This window comes from Wyeomyia smithii, chromosome 3 (genome assembly GCF_029784165.1).
Source record: "Wyeomyia smithii strain HCP4-BCI-WySm-NY-G18 chromosome 3, ASM2978416v1, whole genome shotgun sequence".
Classification (NCBI taxonomy): domain Eukaryota; kingdom Metazoa; phylum Arthropoda; class Insecta; order Diptera; family Culicidae; genus Wyeomyia; species Wyeomyia smithii.
In genome coordinates this window covers 25,968,277-25,988,099 of record NC_073696.1, presented here as the reverse complement: position 1 = coordinate 25,988,099, position 19,823 = coordinate 25,968,277, and the positions used below count along the sequence as shown (strand labels likewise).

At 40.9% G+C, this 19,823-nt stretch overlaps 1 protein-coding gene across 3 annotated transcripts in view; it reads right to left on the bottom strand.

The window, feature by feature from the left end:
• The window catches only part of LOC129726671 (uncharacterized), a 75,772-nt gene extending 61,289 nt beyond the window's left edge, over positions 1 to 14,483 (bottom strand). Inside the window, exons 1-2 of one of the 3 annotated variants that reach the window (XM_055683630.1) lie at positions 13,211 to 14,483; positions 12,563 to 12,643 (exon numbers count right to left, since the gene is read on the bottom strand). The gene's annotated coding sequence lies outside the window, so the exon portion shown is untranslated. The remainder of the gene's footprint in view (positions 1 to 12,562; positions 12,644 to 13,210) is intronic. The other 2 variants (XM_055683632.1, XM_055683631.1) reach the window with 2 other exon arrangements.
• Between the last annotated feature and the right edge of the window lie 5,340 nt (positions 14,484 to 19,823).

Sequence of the window (19,823 nt, the reverse complement as noted above, 5' to 3'; positions counted from 1 at the left end):
GAGCATACGCCAGCTGAATATCTGTTGAAAGCAACGCAAGACAATCATTCGTCCCTTTGGCACGGCGGAAGCCAAATTGAGTTTCTGATAGTAGACCATTTGATTCGACCCAGTGGTCTAAACGACGGAGTATCATTTTTTCCATCAATTTCCGGATACAGGATAGCATTGCAATCGGCCTATAAGAGTTGTGATTAGAAGCTGGTTTCCCTGGTTTTTGGATGGCGATCACCTTCACTTGCCTCCAATCCTGCGGTACAATGTTTTGCTTCAGGAACTTATTGAACAAGTTCAACAAGCGCCTCTTGGCATTGCCGGGTAGATTCTTCAACAAGTTGAATTTGATTCTATCTAATCCAGGCGCGTTATTGTTACAGGACAGGAGGGCAACTGAAAGTTCTGCCATCGTAAAAGGTGATTCTATCGCGTCATGGCCCGGAGACGCATCGCGAACAATATTTTGCTCAGGAACAGAGTCCGGACATACTTTCCTGGCAAAATCAAATATCCACCTACTTGAAGACTCCTCGCTTTCGTTGACCGTTACGCGATTCCGCATTCTTCGGGCTGTGTTCCAAAGAGTGCTCATCGATGTCTCCCTCGACGTCTCGTTCACGAACCGACGCCAATATCCACGTTTCTTTGCTTTAGCCAAGCTTTTAAGCTTGGTATCAAGCTCCGAATACCGTAAATAGTCGCCAGGTATACCTCCCGTCTGGTAGGCCTTAAACGCGTCGGATCTTTGCGTGTAGACATCGGAGCACTCTTGGTCCCACCACGGAGTGGGAGGCCGTTCTTTGATCGTTACGCCGGGATATTTCTTCGTTTGGGCTTGCAACGCGGCGTCGAGAATCAAGCCCGCGAGGAGGTTGTATTCTTCAAGTGGTGAATGATGTTGAATCGACTCGACCGCTTTTGAAATCATTTCCTCGTATAACTTCCAATCGACATTTCGTGTGAGGTCATACGGAATGTCAATTGGTCGCATGCGAGTTGACCCGTTAGTAATTGAAATAAGAATAGGCAGATGGTCGCTACCGTGAGGATCGAGGATTACCTTCCATGTGCAATCCAACCGTAGCGACGTCGAACATAAGGATAGATCCAAAGCGCTTGGGCGCGCTGGAGGTTTCGGGATACGTGTCATTTCACCGTTGTTTAAAATAGTCATGTCGAAGTCATCGCAAAGGTTATAGATTAAAGAGGAGCGGTTATCATTGTATGGGGAACCCCAAGCCACGCCATGAGAGTTGAAGTCTCCCAAAATCAAACGTGGCGAGGGAAGAAGTTCTATTAGATCAAAGAGCAGCCGTTGCCCAACCTGTGCTCTGGGAGGAATATATATTGAGGCAATACAAAGCTCTTTACCTTGTATTGTCATTTGACATGCGACAACTTCGATGCCTGGAATCGAGGGGAGGTTAATACGATAGAAAGAATAGCACTTTTTAATCCCTAAAAGTACTCCTCCATATGGGGTGTCTCGATCAAAGCGAATAATATTAAAATCATGGAAGTTGAGATCAATATTTGAAGTAAGCCAAGTTTCACAAAGGGAAAATGCATCGCATTTGTTTTTATTTATCAAAACTTTAAACGAATCAATTTTTGGTAAAATACTTCTACAATTCCACTGTAAGACAGAGATAGAATCCTTCATATACGCAGTTGAATTAGGCATCGAAGGATACAATCGCTGCAAGGAGAGGCCATTGGGCAGTCAACTGCTTCAAAAATGATCTAACTGTTGGGAGGAATGCTGTAAGAAAAATTTTAATTGGATCGGGTACATTGAAAGTTTCAAAAATCCAGTCCACAATGTCAGAAAATTTCACTAATCCAGAGTTTGTTTCATCAACTGGGAGTGTAAAAGGAGCAACTGGGGTTTTAGATGTTCCTGGCAGTGCTGGGAACTCCTTCTGGGACTTTAAATTTGCCAGCCCAGGAGGAGTTTGCTTCGGTTTTTCCGCAGCACTGTTTGGTTTGTTTGTAACTTTCATTTCACTTTGAGAAATCTTAGGACCTTTTCTGGGAAGTTTAGGAGAGGAAATATTTTTCCTCTTTCTAGACTCCCCAGGATTGGCGTAAGATGCTCCCGCTGGTGAATCGTCAGAATCGGTTTCCTCAGAGGGCAACAGATCGAAGGGGTTCGAAGTAACGGGAGAAGTGGTAACGGTCTTCTTCAGCATGTCAGCGTAGGAACGCTTTGAACGCTCTTTGAGAGACCGTTTTATTTTATCCCTGCGCTGCATGTACACCGCACATGTCGAGAGCTCATGCAGATTTTCTCCGCAGTGAATACACTTTTCAGCGTTAACACTGCAAGAATCTTCCGCATGAGACTCCCCACACTTGCCACATCGTGCCTTATTGCAGCAGTAGGCGGCTGTATGGCCTAACTGCTTGCAATTCAGGCAGTTCATGACGCGGGGCACGTAGAGCCTCACAGGGAGACGAACCCGGTGGATCGAGACGTGGCTTGGTAGTGCAGACCCGGCGAACGTAACTCGAAACGAGTCTGACGGAGTGTATACTGTTTTGCCACCGATGATCGATGCTGACCGCAATTGCTTGCAGTCGAGCACCTTTACTTCGGGACACGTTTTGTTCTTAAAGCACCCTTTGGCACTTTGCAGTATACACTCGACGGACAGACTCGAATCGGTTATGACACCGTCGATCTCCACGTCTCGTGCGGGTATGTAAACGCGATACTCGCGTGTGAAAAGCTCAGAGCAAGCTATATCGTTGGCCTCTTTCAGGTTACCGACCACGACACGGAGCTTGTTAGGCCGGACCTTGGAAATTTCGGTCACGCCCTTGTACTCCTTCGTCAGGTCTTTAGAAATCTGCAAGAGGTTCAACTGTTTCGATTTCGGTCCCGCCTTTGGCCGAAAATAGACAGTATAGCTGCCCTGGGCTCCGTCTGGGTAAAGCCTGGGGCGAGGGGGGACTGAAGAATGAACAGGGGAGGGGGTAACAGAAGGGTCAGGGTCAGAGGGGTTCGGGGATGGTGGCGCGGGAGGCGAGGGATCTACATCCATCGCGCTATGTTTAGCGCACTAGCGCTGACAAGAACACGTACCTTTTTATTTCTCCCTTCCAGTAAGGTTGGTTGTCCGATCGTTCGAAGTAGCAGCCGTTACAGCCAGCAGCACCAATACAGCAGCACCAAACAGCCACCAGCAGCGAGCCAGGTGTGAGATCACTCCACACAGCGATACGACTCGCTGACACTGATGGCTTCTTCTTTTTCCTCGTTTGTGTCTCGTCCACTGCTGTAGCACAATCCAGCCAGCAGCCAAATCGGCTTATGCACCAGCTGGCAGTCACGATGCGAAACAGTTGCACAAAGGAACGACCTTGAACCCGGATTTATTTCACTCGACCAGGCAAACAATGCCAACACTTGTTCACACGTCTTTTGTTTTATACTCTATCGGACCGATCACCAAACACGTCCAGTACTGATGCGTGTTCGGCACAGAATGACTTCGAAAGGCTTGAAAGAATAAAAAAGAATGAAAGAATGAATTCCGGATACAGCTTAAAATGGTTGCGAAACGTCTCTGAAGGTTAGAAAAGCCAACAATGGACATAATAATTTAAAACGGTTTAAATGAGCAGAAAAATCAAAATGAAATATGATCAAAACGTAGGCAAAAAGGACTGAAACAGAAGGAAATAAAAATTCGTCAACTTCATTCGTCATTCCCAAATCACATGAGAGTATAGCAAATGCGTTCATACTCCTGTATGATTACAATGCATTCACAGAAGCGAATTGCGTACTAAGGATACGTGTCTAATCCGCCCGGATTTAAGGGGAGGGGGGCGAAGGAGACAAATGGCCCGGGCATTCCGACATAAGGGCCCCCCTACTGCCGTGAGATGACAAAGTGATGTAAAGGCCATTTTTCCGAATATGGGTTTTTCATGCCAATTTGTTCATTATTCGAAGACCTATCTTTTTTTTTTATTCTCGCTTATTTTCCGTCGGTCTAGTTCCGCCACTGTTGTGGCCAATCACCGACGCCCAGGGAGGCGACTCCACACCCAGGACCCTAACTCACGACTCGTTTATTAACGGACCGGCGCCAACGGCTTTACTTCCTCATGCGATGGAAGGCGTGATCCCAGAGATTTTTCGTCTCAGAAAATCTCCCGGTGTCGGCTAGGATTGAATCTAGACCAGTTGGGTTGGTTGTGAGAGGATCACGCCACCTCACAACCATCTAAACCTATGTCGGCGGTGGGATTCGAACCCAGGCGTCGAGCGTGGTTGGCGGAGACGTTACCAACCACACTAGGCCCCCGCTCAAAGACCTATCTTTTGGTGTCTTCCTTTTCGTTGTTACTTATTCGTACGTTGTATAAAATCAAAAAAACAAAGTGACGTAGGTACCCATTTCTATACAAAAGTGGCGAGAAATTCATTCGTTTTTGGGCCGTACTGAAAAACTTATCACTTGGATCTACGTCACAATGTCATATCACGGCAGCCTAGCCCTGGGCCAGACGTGGAGACAATGTGTGACTTTTTTTTTTGTTCGTAACCTTCCAGCGAAGCGTTAAGTCATTACAAAATTTAATGTTTTGTTACCTCTAATTTTTTTAAGGAAAGAGGGCCCCAAGAAAATATCTGCCCCAGAGCCCCACCACCCAAATCCGGCCCTGAGTATAATTTCATTCTCCTCATGTCTGCAACCAATCAGCACGATCCGTTCGTATCATGATTTGAAGCATAAGTACTGGTAATACCAGTCCTGGTTCCGTTCCTATGTTAATTTCCCAGTTAATTTAAAAAACAAAACAAAAACAACTTATTTACTTACTAACGATTTTACCCTTAGTCTTCACAAAATCAGATCTACTGTTGTTAATCGTACTCAAGGTTTCGAAACGTATATTCACGCTGCTTCCCGTACGTTCGGTTCATATCTCGACAGCCACTGACGACAGCACACACATGCAATGCGGGCTGTTATTATTCACCTCCTCATGTATGTTGGCTCTTCCAAGCTGTCACTCCAGCCTATAATCCCCGACATCCTTCGGCACGAATACAAGCGAAATGTCGGCACGAAAGTAAGGCCGATGCTATAATGAAAACGAGATGGTGCGAAACACGTTTTTTTCTTACGTGGAAAATAATATCAACAATCGAAACACGTATGAAACGGTTTGCTTCGTATTCATTATGGCACCGGTCAAAGAACGAGGAGAATCGAAGGAGTGCAGGCTGTCAACAGCGTAAGCCAAGCCAACAGGACATCCTCAAAATAAACAACCTTGGCTGTCATGTCCGAAGCATGGAAAAATTGCCGACAAATCGAAAACTGTCGAGCAAAAAAAAGGTCACTACCTATGGAAAATGCGGCTCGTGATGACATATTTTCTAGTGTCTTCACATATTTTTCAATGTCTTCCACTTGTCTTCACAAACAAGGATGTCTTCACCACACTGTAAATGTCTTCGATTTAAAGACATGTCTTCCAATCTGGCATCGCTGCTGTTGTGTGCAACACAAGACAGTTTCGTTGCCTTGTGTGAGCTTTATTTATTAGGCTGTGACAGTAAAACCAGTCTTCAGTATACAATCTTTTTACGAAGTCCGGTATTGCCAAACCGAAGTGTCTGGAACTCCTTTTCTAACAATTTTTAAACTCCGTTGTTATAGCAACCCTAACAAATGATGTCCAAGCCGCAAACGGAGCTAGTGGAGGACCAGGGCCCCCTCTATTATATCACTGCCCTTACTGCGTTAAGCGGGGTTCTGACGCAGCGGACTTATATTTTCCTAGCTTTTCGTGGAATTAACATGAGCAATACAAACAATATGAACCATTTCAACAAAAATACACGTCTGTTTGTTCGTGGTTTAAGGGCAACTGTACTGTCTACTCTGTTTGCGACCTTACTGAAACCAACCAGATAAGCTATGGATCAGAGAAAGTGGCCATGATTTAGGCAGAAGTAACTCGTCCATACATTGGATATGGTAAACGTCAAAATATTGAAAATTCAATCATAATGAGGTGATTCAGTCAGCTCTCAGCATATTTCATTGAGTTGAGTAAGCAGTATCTAGCGCGAAAAACTGGCATTCCTGGATGGAATCAATAAAAAGACAAAGGTCCGAAATTTAAGAAAAAATGACTCCGGACAGTCAAATCATTTTCTTCGGATGATTAATCGAGCCTCCTGAAAATCGTACCTTCGGATAAATGAGTCTGGCGTGTAGAAAAATGAGGTTATTTGTCATTTCCAGCATTTATGAAAAAAATCTGTGAAAATCTGTGATTTTTCAAAAGTATCTGTCATCTGTGATCACAGATTCTGTGATATGAAAAAGGAAAAAAATCTGTGACTTTACATAGAAATCTGTCAAAACGGCAATTCTGCTTACAAGGTCCCTTCACCAAACACCAGCGCCGATTGTCCGGTGAACAAAAATTCTCGGGTCCGCAATGGGGATGGTCCCTCGGTCCCGAGACACTCCGTGGGAAATGGTTGGGGCTATTGACATCGTCACTACCCTTGATGGCTACTCCACTAAACTACTAGCCAATGAGCAACTTGGAACTGTGCACGATTCGATTCTGGATCGAATTGCGGCACTAGACTGTCCGCTACTCAGGCTCAAGTTCAGAAGTTGCCATTTCAAACACGGTTACCTTAACTTGGCCTGCGCCAACAGCGAAACGGTTAACCAAGAAGGTATAGACGGAACGTCCAGTTTCGTCATCACCTCAATGCATACAGACGGCTAGCAACAGCTTGATGCCTCAACCACTCCCCATTTGCGAGTGAAAAAAAGGTTCCGCAGAGAACTACCAGGAGCTCACTCCCTCATCTATTCTCAACTCGCAACTAGGTCCCAGAAACCATCTTCCGGTGCTGGTCATGTGGCTGTTGCCCACCGATTACAGGAGGCAAAGCTAGCCGGTGTCGGAGCAAAGGTAACCCAAACCGGCAGTTCTGCTGATGGCAACCGAGGATCCTCCAATCCAACCATAGGCGGATCGAACACGCATTGAGCAGCTTTTGCTGCAAGATTCACCAAAAAGCAACTAACCGTTACTCTGGTTCAACACAAAGGTAGGTTACAAAGGTAGAACCAACACAAAGGTAGGTTAATCTACTATAATACTCAGTCGAAACCCAGAACTGCAATTCAGTAGAGCAGAGTATTCAAATACACTTCAATTTTCAGGAAGTCCCGACTACCAACGGAAAACAAAATATGGTCAATGCATCCGCGGTGATCTGAACGAAAATCCGCCTCCCGAGTCCTGCATAGCAGTCGATAAGCCATTCCTCATCGGATGCAATGTGAATACTCACCCCACGATTTTGGACAGCACGGAACCAACAACAAGGGTGAGTACCTTCTTGAATATCTTACTTCTAACGCGGTGAATTTATGCAATGTATGCAATATGCAAGGCCCACTTTTCTAACACCATAAGAGTCGAGGTTCTCGACCCCACTCTTTGCAGCACAAACATTGCCGAAAAAGATAAAAGATGGCATGTATCCGACGAACCGAACTCATCAGATCATCGACACATCATTTTTGACATCGAAGCTAATCCTATAAGAAGCGAAAACCCGAAGAAGAAAAACTGGTCCTCGTTTAGGGAACACTTAGTCAACTCCTGGTCTTTCTGCTCAATCGATATACGCACACCCGACGATCTGGATTTTGCTTCACGTGATCTTGTGTGTCACAGCGTGCTCTGGTGGAACGAAACGCTCAATAACCCAAAAGCACAACCAACTGGGATAAATTCAGAGCGTCACTCACCAAGTACAACGCTGAGCTACACAAGGCTGAAGGAATGTGTAGGGAAAAAATATTTTTTCCAGTTAACACCAGATCTCGACGTTTCATGCATTTTTAGGACATTTGGCATCAAAAAAAAAAATTTGATATTGACAATCTCATGAACTACTACCTGTGCAATATTCTCATCTACATCTACATCTTTTTGGCACCTTAAGATACAGCTTGGTGTACTAAGGCTTCCCTATCAGGTGTAGAATTCCAATCCCACAAAAGTGCTTCAGTTCTGTCGAAATCTGCTTAATAAGAAAATTTTAAATTAAGGATTTGAAGGCAATAGTAGCACAATGCGTAGCGTAGCGTAAGCACGGTATATTTCGTAGATTGCAGACTGATGACTAACGCTTCCACTCGGATTGTATGAGGTACAATGTTTGGGAGTAACATTTAAACCAATCTGAGTTGAAGTAGGCCCGATCATCGAAGGATACTGCACAATGGTCCAGAAACCGAATTTAGGGGAAAATTTGGGTCTAAAGCTAGTTTTCTGTGGTCACACTCTATTACGTAACTGGTCACTCAAAAAGCTTCAGTTGTGCGCAAAACTGCTGGGTTTGATCTTCATCGAAGATAATCTGACGCATATTATTTTGCACGGTTGTCAGGGTGACCGGTTTAGAAGTAGGATGGCCAGAAAAAGTCATGACTTCTGTTGATGGATTTTTGATATTTTTGGATCAAATTAAAGGTGATCAATTAAAAAAAAACCGAAAGGAATCAAATATGTGTACTTCTGAACGCAAACGTTTCAAAATTGTTATATTATTGAATTTTCTCAAATTTAAAAAAATAATATATTCATCAACAACTTTAGTTAAAGTTATAAAGATCATCCCAGGACAGTTTTCTTGTAGAAATTGTGAAAATTGATATGAAATTTAGAGAGAAAAGGGCTTTGAATATGAATCAGTTGTTTTGAGGGGTATAAAAAACTTTTTCATAGAAGGTTGTTAAATTGACTACAACATCGTAGGATAATGCTTGTTACGATCTATGAAGATGAGAAAGTTAGATTTCTGAATTCATTGCAAATGTTGGTCACCCTAATTTGTGATAATATTTCATGCGCCTGCGCCATACCTGCGCCTTATCATTATTTGTACCTGCGCTTTATTATTATTTACATATGACCATTACTTTGTATAACATTAAGCATCATCAGAAGTTGTATAATAATACTAATGAATACTAGAATAATTTTTGACTTTAGGATTCAAAACATTTAACAGTGAAACGTTTGATGTAAGAGATCGGACTTTAAAAACTGAGCTAAAATCAACGGATTTTTATAGTTTTTCTATCAATCAAATAGCGTGTTCAAAGAGATTTGTATGCTTCTAATGACAAGACTTTTGAATAGGTTGAATTTCCGCGTAGGGTAGAAGCACCGGTTTTGGCCATAGCACCAGTTTTGGCCATGATAGAATAAAATTGATAATTGTGAAGAAGTATCTTGAATTACTCCTATTTTGAAGTCTCCTTTTGAAACTGTTGAAGTTATTCGACAAATACATTACTTACTGTAGCAAACAAATATGCGTATTTTACTTCTAATAAAGGAACCAATTATACTCTCCCAGGTTTACTGTACAGTAGGGTGTCCCAAAAAAATCGATGTTGAAAAAGTCAAGGTGCTCAGCCCTAAATTGAAAGTTAATGTTATTTATAGCATTTTTGTAGAACATTTCGACTTTCTAAAAAATTGTTCTCAGGTTGCCCAAACGTGATTTATGAAAAAATAACTTTTTTAAGCTACAAACCCACTTTTTACACTTTTTTTCAAATCTGTTTGATTCCTACATTTTTTCTTATATTTTTCAATTTTGGTGGGGTTGTTTTTGAATATTTTGTCTGGTTTGGTTCAGCATTGTATTCAGTTTTTTGACTACCAGAGCCCATTAAGCATCACAAAAAAAATAATTTTTCTAATAATTTTTAAATAAAACCCTTCAAAACACAAATAAAAAAAAATTTGAGCAAGAACTGAAATTTTCATTGCAAAGCGGGATTTACCACGAAAATTTACATGAAAGAAGATACTTGATATCTTATCGGGGAACTGAGATATTGGCATTTTTCTATGTGATGGAAAACTATGCATTTCAACAAATATGTTAAATAACTGTTTTATATTGGGAGATAAAAAATAACAATGTTTAGAAAACTAATGCATTTTTGGATGGCTGATAACTTAGTAGAAGGTTTCAAAATTTGGAAAAATCTGCGAAAAAAGTTAGAACGAAAATTATGATTTTTCGTGCCTTCTAATAGAAAACTCAATGTTGCTCGTAATATGTAAGAGAAAGAAACATGATGTCTTCGGTAAAGTTTCTTGTTTTAAAATAACCTAAAACTTAGTCAAAGACACCTTGCATCTATCTTATTCTGATTAAAAAGTAAATTTTTTATCTCACTTATTGGTGGATTATGGATGGGTGGATAACCCTTCTTTCTACATTAAAAGATGCATTTCTGAATATCCTGAAACTTCTCCGACCATAGCTCACGGCTATAATCAACATTTCAATCACTATTTAGGAAATTATACGCACAAACGGCAGAATATAACACTGTGCAATGGAGATATTGAGCTTTAGCGGCATTTTTGACAAAATGCATAGTTTTTCATCACATGTAAAAACGCCGATATCTGAGCCCCCCGATAAGTCTGTGAGTCAAATAATTGAATGCGATGCTGAACCAAACCATGCAAAATATTCAAAAACAACCACACAAAAATAAAAAAATATATGGAAAAATTTAGGGATCGAACAGATTTGAAAAAAGTGCAAAGGAGTGGTTTTGTAGTTTGAAAAAGTCATTTTTTCATAAATCACGTTTCGGCAACCTGAAAACGACCTTTTAGAAAGTCGGAATGTTTTACAAAAATGCTATAAATAACATTATCTTTCAATTTAGGGCTGAGCACCTTGACTTTTTCAACTTCGATTTTTTTTGGGACAGCCTACTTTACATTCTAACGTTTAGGTAATTTGCAAGCTATTTTTGATAGAGCATAATCTTGTTTAAGTTTGTATTTTTCTATAGCAAATTTTGTTACCAGCATCAAGCACAACTTATTACAGCCCATGGATAAAAAAAATAGGCATTATGGTATAATTTTTCTCTGCAATATCAAAAATAACAGAAGCTTCCAAAAGCGATCAATGATCGATTCTTGGCCACATATCAAAGCAATTCCATAATTCATAATCCTGATATTGGCCATATGTAAACAAATCCATGGTAACGTATTGACATTGATGCAAAACATGAAAAGTACGAAGTTTTTCGGGCTGTCATAAGCTATCGCATGAGATTGGTGAAAACACCAAACTGGTTTTGAATAAGGAAGATTGTATTACTACAGCACCGCTTTTTGATATAATTTATCCATTCTCTATTTGCTTAGATTATTTACAAAGTTGTAACTTCGGTTGTATCCACCGAAACTAACGCTTCGGATTTTTAACTATAGTTGGTAAATAATACGAATAAGTTTCTATGTGAAAAAAAATAAAGAGGGGAAGCTTATTAATTAAGATAAATGACAGAAGAAAAATTAACGTAGATCAATGATGTGATGTCAGTGTTATTAAATATCCTACTCAATTTAAATAAAATTCTAGCTCGAAGTACTTTGCACTGCTAGCTATGTGTGAATATAATAGTATTATTCAGTTTGATTGATAGTTAAACTGGCCTTTTAGTTAGTTAAATAACGAGAATTTTCTGCTGATAAAATATAACTACATGGTAAAGTCAAATTATAAAATAAATTCGTGTGAATTCAACTTTTTCGCGAATTTGCCAAAATAGGAGCCCTGAGTGGCCAATTAAGAAATGCTATGGCCAAAATGAGAGCCTAGAGAAGTTTTTTGGTGGGAAAATATATAAACAAAATAACATAATTGTACTATTTAAAATCAATGTTAGTGAAAAATACAGGCGAGTTCATCCGATTTCAACGTTGAACTGATTCAATTACATATTTTTCGAAGGAAGCAGGCCAAATATCTTTCATTAATAACATACTATGGCCAAAACCGGTGCTTTTACCCTACGATGAAACAATTGCCAAAAACAGACAAAACCTCCTGATGAAAAGACTGGCTTGAAAAGTGAATGATAATTTGCTTTTTCAATCAACTAAATGATTTTCTGTTATAGTTTACTTAAAACTGATATATGAAAAGAAAACAGTTGTGGTGAAAATGGTATGTTTTTTTTTGTGAATATTATAAAGCTTTCTTTTGGTTACCGTTCGTATTTCCCCAAAAGAAAAATTCGAGTCTGTTTGTCTAATATACAAAAAAAAGGTGTATGAAGCTAAAGGTTATAGATTGATCTATTTGTTGAAATTGAGTAAATTTGTTTTAGTTAGCTGTTGGTATTTAAATACATATCATGAAAAAAATGGTGATAATCTAGCTATTTGCACGAGTAAAAGGTAGCTACCGAAAGTGCTCTAAACATCATCTGGTGTCTAGAGCACAACCTTCTTTCTCAAAATATCGGACCAATCACACATGTAAAAGAGTTGACCCACAAATGATGCATCACCCCACAATAAATACAAGCATGCAGTTCTAGTCTACTTATACTGCCATAGTAAAGTGCAAATGTACATTCATCAGCCATCAGTCGGTCACTGTGAATGTCGTGTGTGCGGCGGAGATGGTATCATAATAATAAATTCAAATTTAACTTACAATGACAATTCATTCCAGCATTTGTTCTTCGTCTGGTGTCTCAGTTCTTGCTAGTTTTATTTCTTAGCTGCGATGACCGCTCTGAGGGGGAAAAAAGAAGCGAGCGACCGATAGAGAGCGCACGAGAGAGAGAGGAAGAGAGATAGCCTTAAATGTGCTGATGATGGAGACGCGGCTGCTATCGCGTTTCGAAGCAGTTGAGGCAATAATAATAACAGGGCCATACACCACTCGATTCCTTCGCTGCTTCGTGCCAGCAGTTGTTGCTGATAACATAGTCGCTGAGATATTCAAACAAAATACGCTGCGGTTGCCTGTGCCTGTACGAGGGCCAACAGGCAGACCAGGCAAGATACACACTTAAGCAGCAAGCAGCACCACCAGCAGCAGCAACAGGCAAATCAGTTGGGGTGTCTGTCTCTCTCTCTAATGCAATGAATGGTCACAACAACAAAATGTACGTTTATTTATTTATTAGCTAGCAGCAGCAGCAACAGCATCAGCAAAACAGCAGTAGCTCAAGAGAACATATACACACACAGAGAGCAAGCAGAAGAGTGTTTTTGAAGTTAGTACATTCTAAAAATAGCGCACAAAACACCAACCAACACACAAAAAAAACACACGCTTATGGGTTCGAAAACTCACATCGCCATCGGATTCGGATCGGATGCGCGCATACGGAGCTGAAGGAGGACGACAAACGGGGCCAGATGTTGAGTGGTACGGTCCTTAATTTTTCTTTTTTGCGTCTTCTTCACAGAATCGGAATAATTGTGCTCGTCTTTCACTCCTTCGTGCGCCTTCTTACGGCTTTGACTCCGAAACTGAAAACTCTGCAGGCACGGTTTGCTCTTCTTTTTGTTGCACTGTTTTCTTGTTTTCTGACCGGAATCACAAAAAAAATCGTAGTTTTGTTCCACCCCGTGAATGAATGCACCGTTTTCGACTGAACAACAGCACCACCAGAACTGGGGGCCTCCCTAAAAAAAAGTTTCAATTGACCACCACTTCTCGTCACATGTGTGCGCGCGTGATAGTCACGCCCTTTTCGCTGTGTTCACGCTGCGCGCTTCACTGAACAATATCAAGATTCTTCTTCAGCGAGCGCGGGAATGTGTTTTCAATCAACTCCTCGTCACACTGGCGTCAATTGATCCGCAACACAGACACACTCACTGTTGCCACAACCAGTAATTGGATCGTCACAGAAAGAATTAACAGTGAAAAAATAAAAATGAAAACTCCAAAACCTGAACCAAGATTACACAATGTTGAACTTTGGAAAAACTCTTCACCACCGTCGTCAGTTGCGATCACCACTGAATGAAGTCACATCCATGCCCGAACCCTTCTTGATTACGGGTTCCACCATCCAACGGTGGGTGGATGGGTGAATGGGTTGGATGGAACACACGCGCGCGGTTATCCCCTAACTACACTTTTGAGGCCACCAGCAAATTGGCTGCGCGCTCGGTAACACTATACCCAGTAACACACTTCTGCGCACAGACAGACGGACGGAACGGAACGGAAAGTCTCAGCACGTTCACATTAGTCAGCGTTCTAACACGAAATGCCTGGTTTCCGCCGAAGCATCTAGTATTAAGGCCCTATAACTTAGAGAAGAGATGCCGCAGCCGCAGCCGCCGCGCGGCGCGCATTTTCATCCCGCGCGCGCTCGAGAAGAAAAAAAAACACATCACCATATGAGCCGCAACAGTAACAACAGCAACGACAACAACAACAACAACAGCAGCAGCAGCACCGAGCGCAACAGTGGCAGCCAACTAGCAGCCAACCAGATCACAATGTCAGAACACGGCGACGGGGCTACGACTAAGAAGAAAACCCTAATACACTAGAAGCGCGAACACTTGTGCGACCGACCGACGACGAGAAGCGATCAGCAATAACAGCAACCCGGGGGGAAATCAGCACTAACACTGGATTTTGGGGTGGCCGCAGCGGGCGCACGATGATGATCATAGTAACCAGCGCGAGTGAGCGAAGCGCACACACAAAAACGTTCTATGCTTCTTCCCTTCGCCAGTGCGGCCAGCCACGAAACAAACGAATCTGCTGACACCGTCTAAACCCGAACCCAAACCCAAAGCCAAAGCCGCATGCTACGAAAAACCGATCATCACGGCCTACTACCACACCAACACGCACGACCAGAGCAGAACGATTCCAAACGGCTCAAGATTCTAACAATAATAATTGGCCGCCGCCGCCGTCTGTGACCGTGTAGTCGTGCGAATGTCAAACAGAGTGATGCAACGGGGTAACACGCTAATACTAGCGCGCGTTTGAATAATAATGCTGTGTGTACTAAAGTTACTGCATTAGTAGATGCATCGCACCGCAGTGCAGCGCGCTGCAGAGCAACAGCAGCGATCCCGTTGGTAAATCGCTCTCTTTCTTTTCTCTTATTCCTGCGTGCGCTACTCTGCAGTTGGATGGAGTGTCGCTCTCGCGCGCTCTCACTCGCCCTCTGCGCTCTCTTCGCAACCTGGTGAGATCGTGCTTCGCAGCATAAACATTATGATCGATCGGTCGGTCTTGTGACCCGAGTCCGCCGAAGTGCCGATAGAAAGTGCACTCGAGCGAGAATGGAAGGAAGATGGCGCGCCTCCATTGAAACCTGTCGGTGGAAACGGTCAACGTATAGTTGCTTTTATTGTAAAAACCTCAGAAACGAAATTCTTTTATTTTTTTAGCTTTCAGTAGCTATCGTTCATCACTGATGATAGACACTCTTCTAAAATTCTTAGAAACATTTACGAGCATTTCCGGCTCAGAATACCAAAACTCTGATTCAACTGTCTCAGATTAGCTACTGTACAACCATCATATATTTTCCTTTAAATAATGTTTCAATAGGTGTCTTCAAAAATTCACTAATTTATCGTTGATGAAACCATACCTTGAATATGGCAACTAGGGTCAATTTGCGGCCTATGAATATCATCCCTAATTCAGAAATACTCCTATAAAGTCACGGTGTTCCCACAGACCGTTATTATCAAACAAAAAATACCATCATAACGGTGAACGCTGGTTTGTTCGTTATGATGTTCTTCATCTCTGGGTAAATTAAAAAAAAATCGTTGGTAGCATTTTTGAGTTACGTCCATTTTTTGTTAAAATGACCGATATTCTTAAGAAAATCATACAAACAAGATCAGTAATTGATTTTAGTTTCTCAGATTTCAATGGTACTTTGTAGGTATATGTAGGTAACTATTAGGGTGGGGAATCGTTATATGGATAAAACGAAACTTGATAGCAGAAGACCAGAACCAAGTTTTTTTGTTCTTTTTGGGGCCCCTAACAATCCTTAATTTATCGGAAGTCGATTGGTTCTGTCTCCGCTTGGCGCATTGCATTTCAAATTTATATGGAGATTTTTATGGAAAGACCAACTTTTTTGCATTTTCCATTCTAAAGAGCTCAAAATGGCTCAAACCAAAGGTTTTATGACTTCAAATGGTAAGTTTTTTTATGCCTAACAACTTGGCCTAAGACACTAAAGAGCTAGGGTGTCCCAAAAAAATACTAGAGCTGTTCAAAGTTGAGTATGTCGATTTAAATGCAAAAAATTTTGTTTTCTGCCAACATTACCAATGTACCGGTGTCCTAAATTTGTTTGCTTGATCCAGCTGAGTGTATTAACTCGTTACGACAGGTTACTTCTGATGTAAATCCTACTGGCACCGGTACATTGGTAATGTTGGCAGAAAACAAAATTTTCTGCATTTAAATCGACATACTCAACTTTGAACAGCTATATCTCTTCTTATGGGCATCCTAGCTCTACAGTGTCTTTGGCAAAGTGGTTAGGCATCTAAAATACTATACTTTAACATAATCGAGTGCATTGTTAGAGTATTATTGAGCTCTCTAGAGAGGTAAATGCAAAAAAGTAGGTTTTCCCATATAAATTTCCATACAAATTTGAAATGCAATGCGCCAAGCGGAGACGAAACACCGCTCTTTACCGTTAAGTTTAGGGTTGTTCAGGGCCCCAAAAGGAACCAAAAAAGCTTGGTTCTGGAAAATCGATCACTTTTCCCCACCCTAGTAACTATGCTTATTTTATTTAAGCTTATTTTATTTAAATGTTCCCGGAACCCGATCATCTCTACTGGGTATCATCCCGGTTTCGAAAATACTCTTTAAATCAAGAGGTATTTGGTCATTTTCGACTATTTTTCAGGAATCGGAAGTCTACGTCTTGTTTCTAGAATTTCATAATGGCTGTAAACCGACTTCAGATGCCATTTTGAAACTTTTCAGTGTCACCACATTATTTTTTTAGTGATGGATAAAACTTATTGTTATTGATCACTATTAAATGCAAAAAGGCAAGTAATGTAACAAATCTTGTGCCTTATGTAGTTCTACGTCAACTTGCGATTGTGGTTTTTCACATAACTCTTCTTTCATTTCTTTTCATTATTCTCACTACACGCAAAAGTTGGAACTTACGTAACCAGATCATTTCTGAGCGAAATCAGCGCATTTACTGAATAAGTTTGGAACCAGTACAACAAATGTGTGCTGGGCATAACGCATTTGATGCTCTAGCGTATTTTGAATGTATTTCGCACATGATGATTTGTACTGCTTTGGTAATGTTCTTTAGGAGGCTTGTATCATTGCAGCAGTGCAACCAACAACAAACACTGATGATTTGGATCATGAATGAATTGATAAAAATATTACCTGATTGTTTCTCTCTCATGAATCTGGTCATTTAAAAACATCATCGAATCAATAACAAACAAAAAGACATTGGGTCAAAACACCATGCCGGAGACAGGGAGATTGCGGGTTCATGTCCCGTCGGGATGCGGTATATTTTTCCAAATCTGTATCATATTTCCAGTTCGCTTAGTTTTCGTTCTCTCTACTTCACATACTGTCTGTTTAATGAACTTGCGTGTTAACGGGAAAAAGCCGTTGTTAAAAATAGAAATTCAGTTCGAAACATTGGGTGTGTTCAAAACATTTTGAATTTATTTACGACTCTGGTTTTATTCATATGCATTCGGTTGCACGTTACTGGCACCAGCGTCAGTAACTCCTGTTGCAACAAGGCTCGCTATTGGCTATTTCGTTTGCAGACAGTGATTAGGGATACACTAGCCTTTGAAAAGCTGGTATTAGACGAAGCGAATATTTGCTATTTTTGGTACGAATTTTCTCTGCACAAATATAAATCTGTACCAAAAATAGCAAAAATAATTGCTTCGTGTAATACCTGCTATAGATACGCAGTGGCTCGCGAAAGTAATCAGCGGTTTTTGAGCGCCCCGAAACAGATCGTTAGCCGAAGCCGAAGTTCACAGAAACATCACGATTTTGTGCGTATGATACATATTCTGATTACGATTTCTGTCCATGTATTCATTGGGGGGGGGGGGGGGTGTATGTTGGCATGGCAACACAGCCGAAAGCGGTTTTCTCACTGAAAATTAGATTGCCGGCAGATTTTGACTGGCAGGATCCAGAAACAATGCCTAAAATGTCGACAATGCCTAAATAAAAAATATCACAAAAGGTCAATATTGTCAAAAACGTGTCAACAATGTCAAAAGTTTCTCAAGCAAGCATCATTGTTTTCTATCGGCCAAGAAAAAAATCAGGAACAGTTTTCATTACTGAGCAATTCCATGAAAAATGTCCCAATTCTATTTTTTTTTTTTCTCAAATGTCATTTTTATTTGGTTGTGGTGGGTACCGCTAAACGAAAATTTAGCGACGCTAATCGCTAAGCCGCTAACCGGAAAATTTACCTCGATAATCGCTAAACGCTAAACCCACATTAGCGGAACTTTCGCTAATCGCTAACTTTTTAATATGTAAATAGTCATATCGCTATATTTATTGCTCGTGTTTTGTAAGATTTGGACCACTTTGATCTTTTTTGGTTAAACAAACGAAAACAATTACTCCTTAAAGCTAAGTACCGTAAAACGGGGTAACATTGATCATTTTTTTCCCTTTTTCGTGATTATTTATATATTTTACAACTGAAATTACAGTTTTCATATTTTTAGAATCAGTACTGGCATACTTAGAACTTGAGAAGTTAGTTTTTGAAACCCTTCGAAAATATTGAAAATTAAAAACATTTGTTTTTCGTTCTTGCTCTAAATTTCCTTATTTGGGGTAACTTTGATCAGTTTCAATTATAATAGTTTTGAAACCTTTTTGAACTAAAAATGTTAGATAATGCTTTGATAACATGTTTAGAGATACTTCCCGTTCCTTGACTGCTCTTACTGCAGAGGATAGTCCTGTCCTTGCACCTAGCCGCGGTATGTACTGCGAGTCATTGTTATGCCATATGTAATTTTACCTTTTGATGATGAAAAACGTAAACGTTGGTCGCGAAATGTGTTAGAAGTATTTTGTAACTTCATATTATTGGCAGTATCATTATTGATGTGAATGATACGCTTTTTTTATTTATATCCGTGCTTTTGTGTGAGAGTTTACCCTTCCATTTCAAGCTTACTGCTCTACTATACCGCCGAGCCTCTTTTCTATCCTACCAATATCGCCAAATTACAATTCCCTGAACTGAGGCTACACCTAACGTTCCTCTCTGGCCAGATTTATTCTAAGAGGGACTTAGAGGAAGGAGTTTTATCGAAACCTCGTTCCTCGTGCCAATATCGCCAATTACAATTCCCTGCAGAGGGTAAATATTTCTGAAATCAGTTTTATTATAAGAAGGACTTATTTTGTCAAGAGGAAGGAGTCTTATCGAATGTCTTCGTTCCTCCTACCAACACCGCGTCACAATCACAATTCCCTGAAGAGGCACTCAATGCTTCACCTCTGGTCAGGTTTATTATAAGTAGGACTTATATTTTAGTCAAGAGGAAGGAGTCTTATCGAAACCTCGTTCCTCCAGCCAAGACCGCGCCATAATTACAATTCCCTGAAGAGAACTATTATACGTTACTCAGAACAGTTTTATTATAAGAGAGACTTTTTTGTTAGGATGAAAGTCAGCAAGGTAACTATAGAATTCAGCTTGAAGGAAGGGTATGTAGTAGAGAGCCTGAGAAAGAACCCATGTTAAAGTCCTTTTGACAACCACCAAATGGCCTGATTCTACTAAGATTCGAACCCACGACCATTCGCTTATCAAAGCGGACTCTGTAACCTTGCGGCTACGAAGCTCTCCGCTCTAGCCTCTTACGTTCTATGCTCTAGCCAAGACAGCATCCTGGCGTAGGCC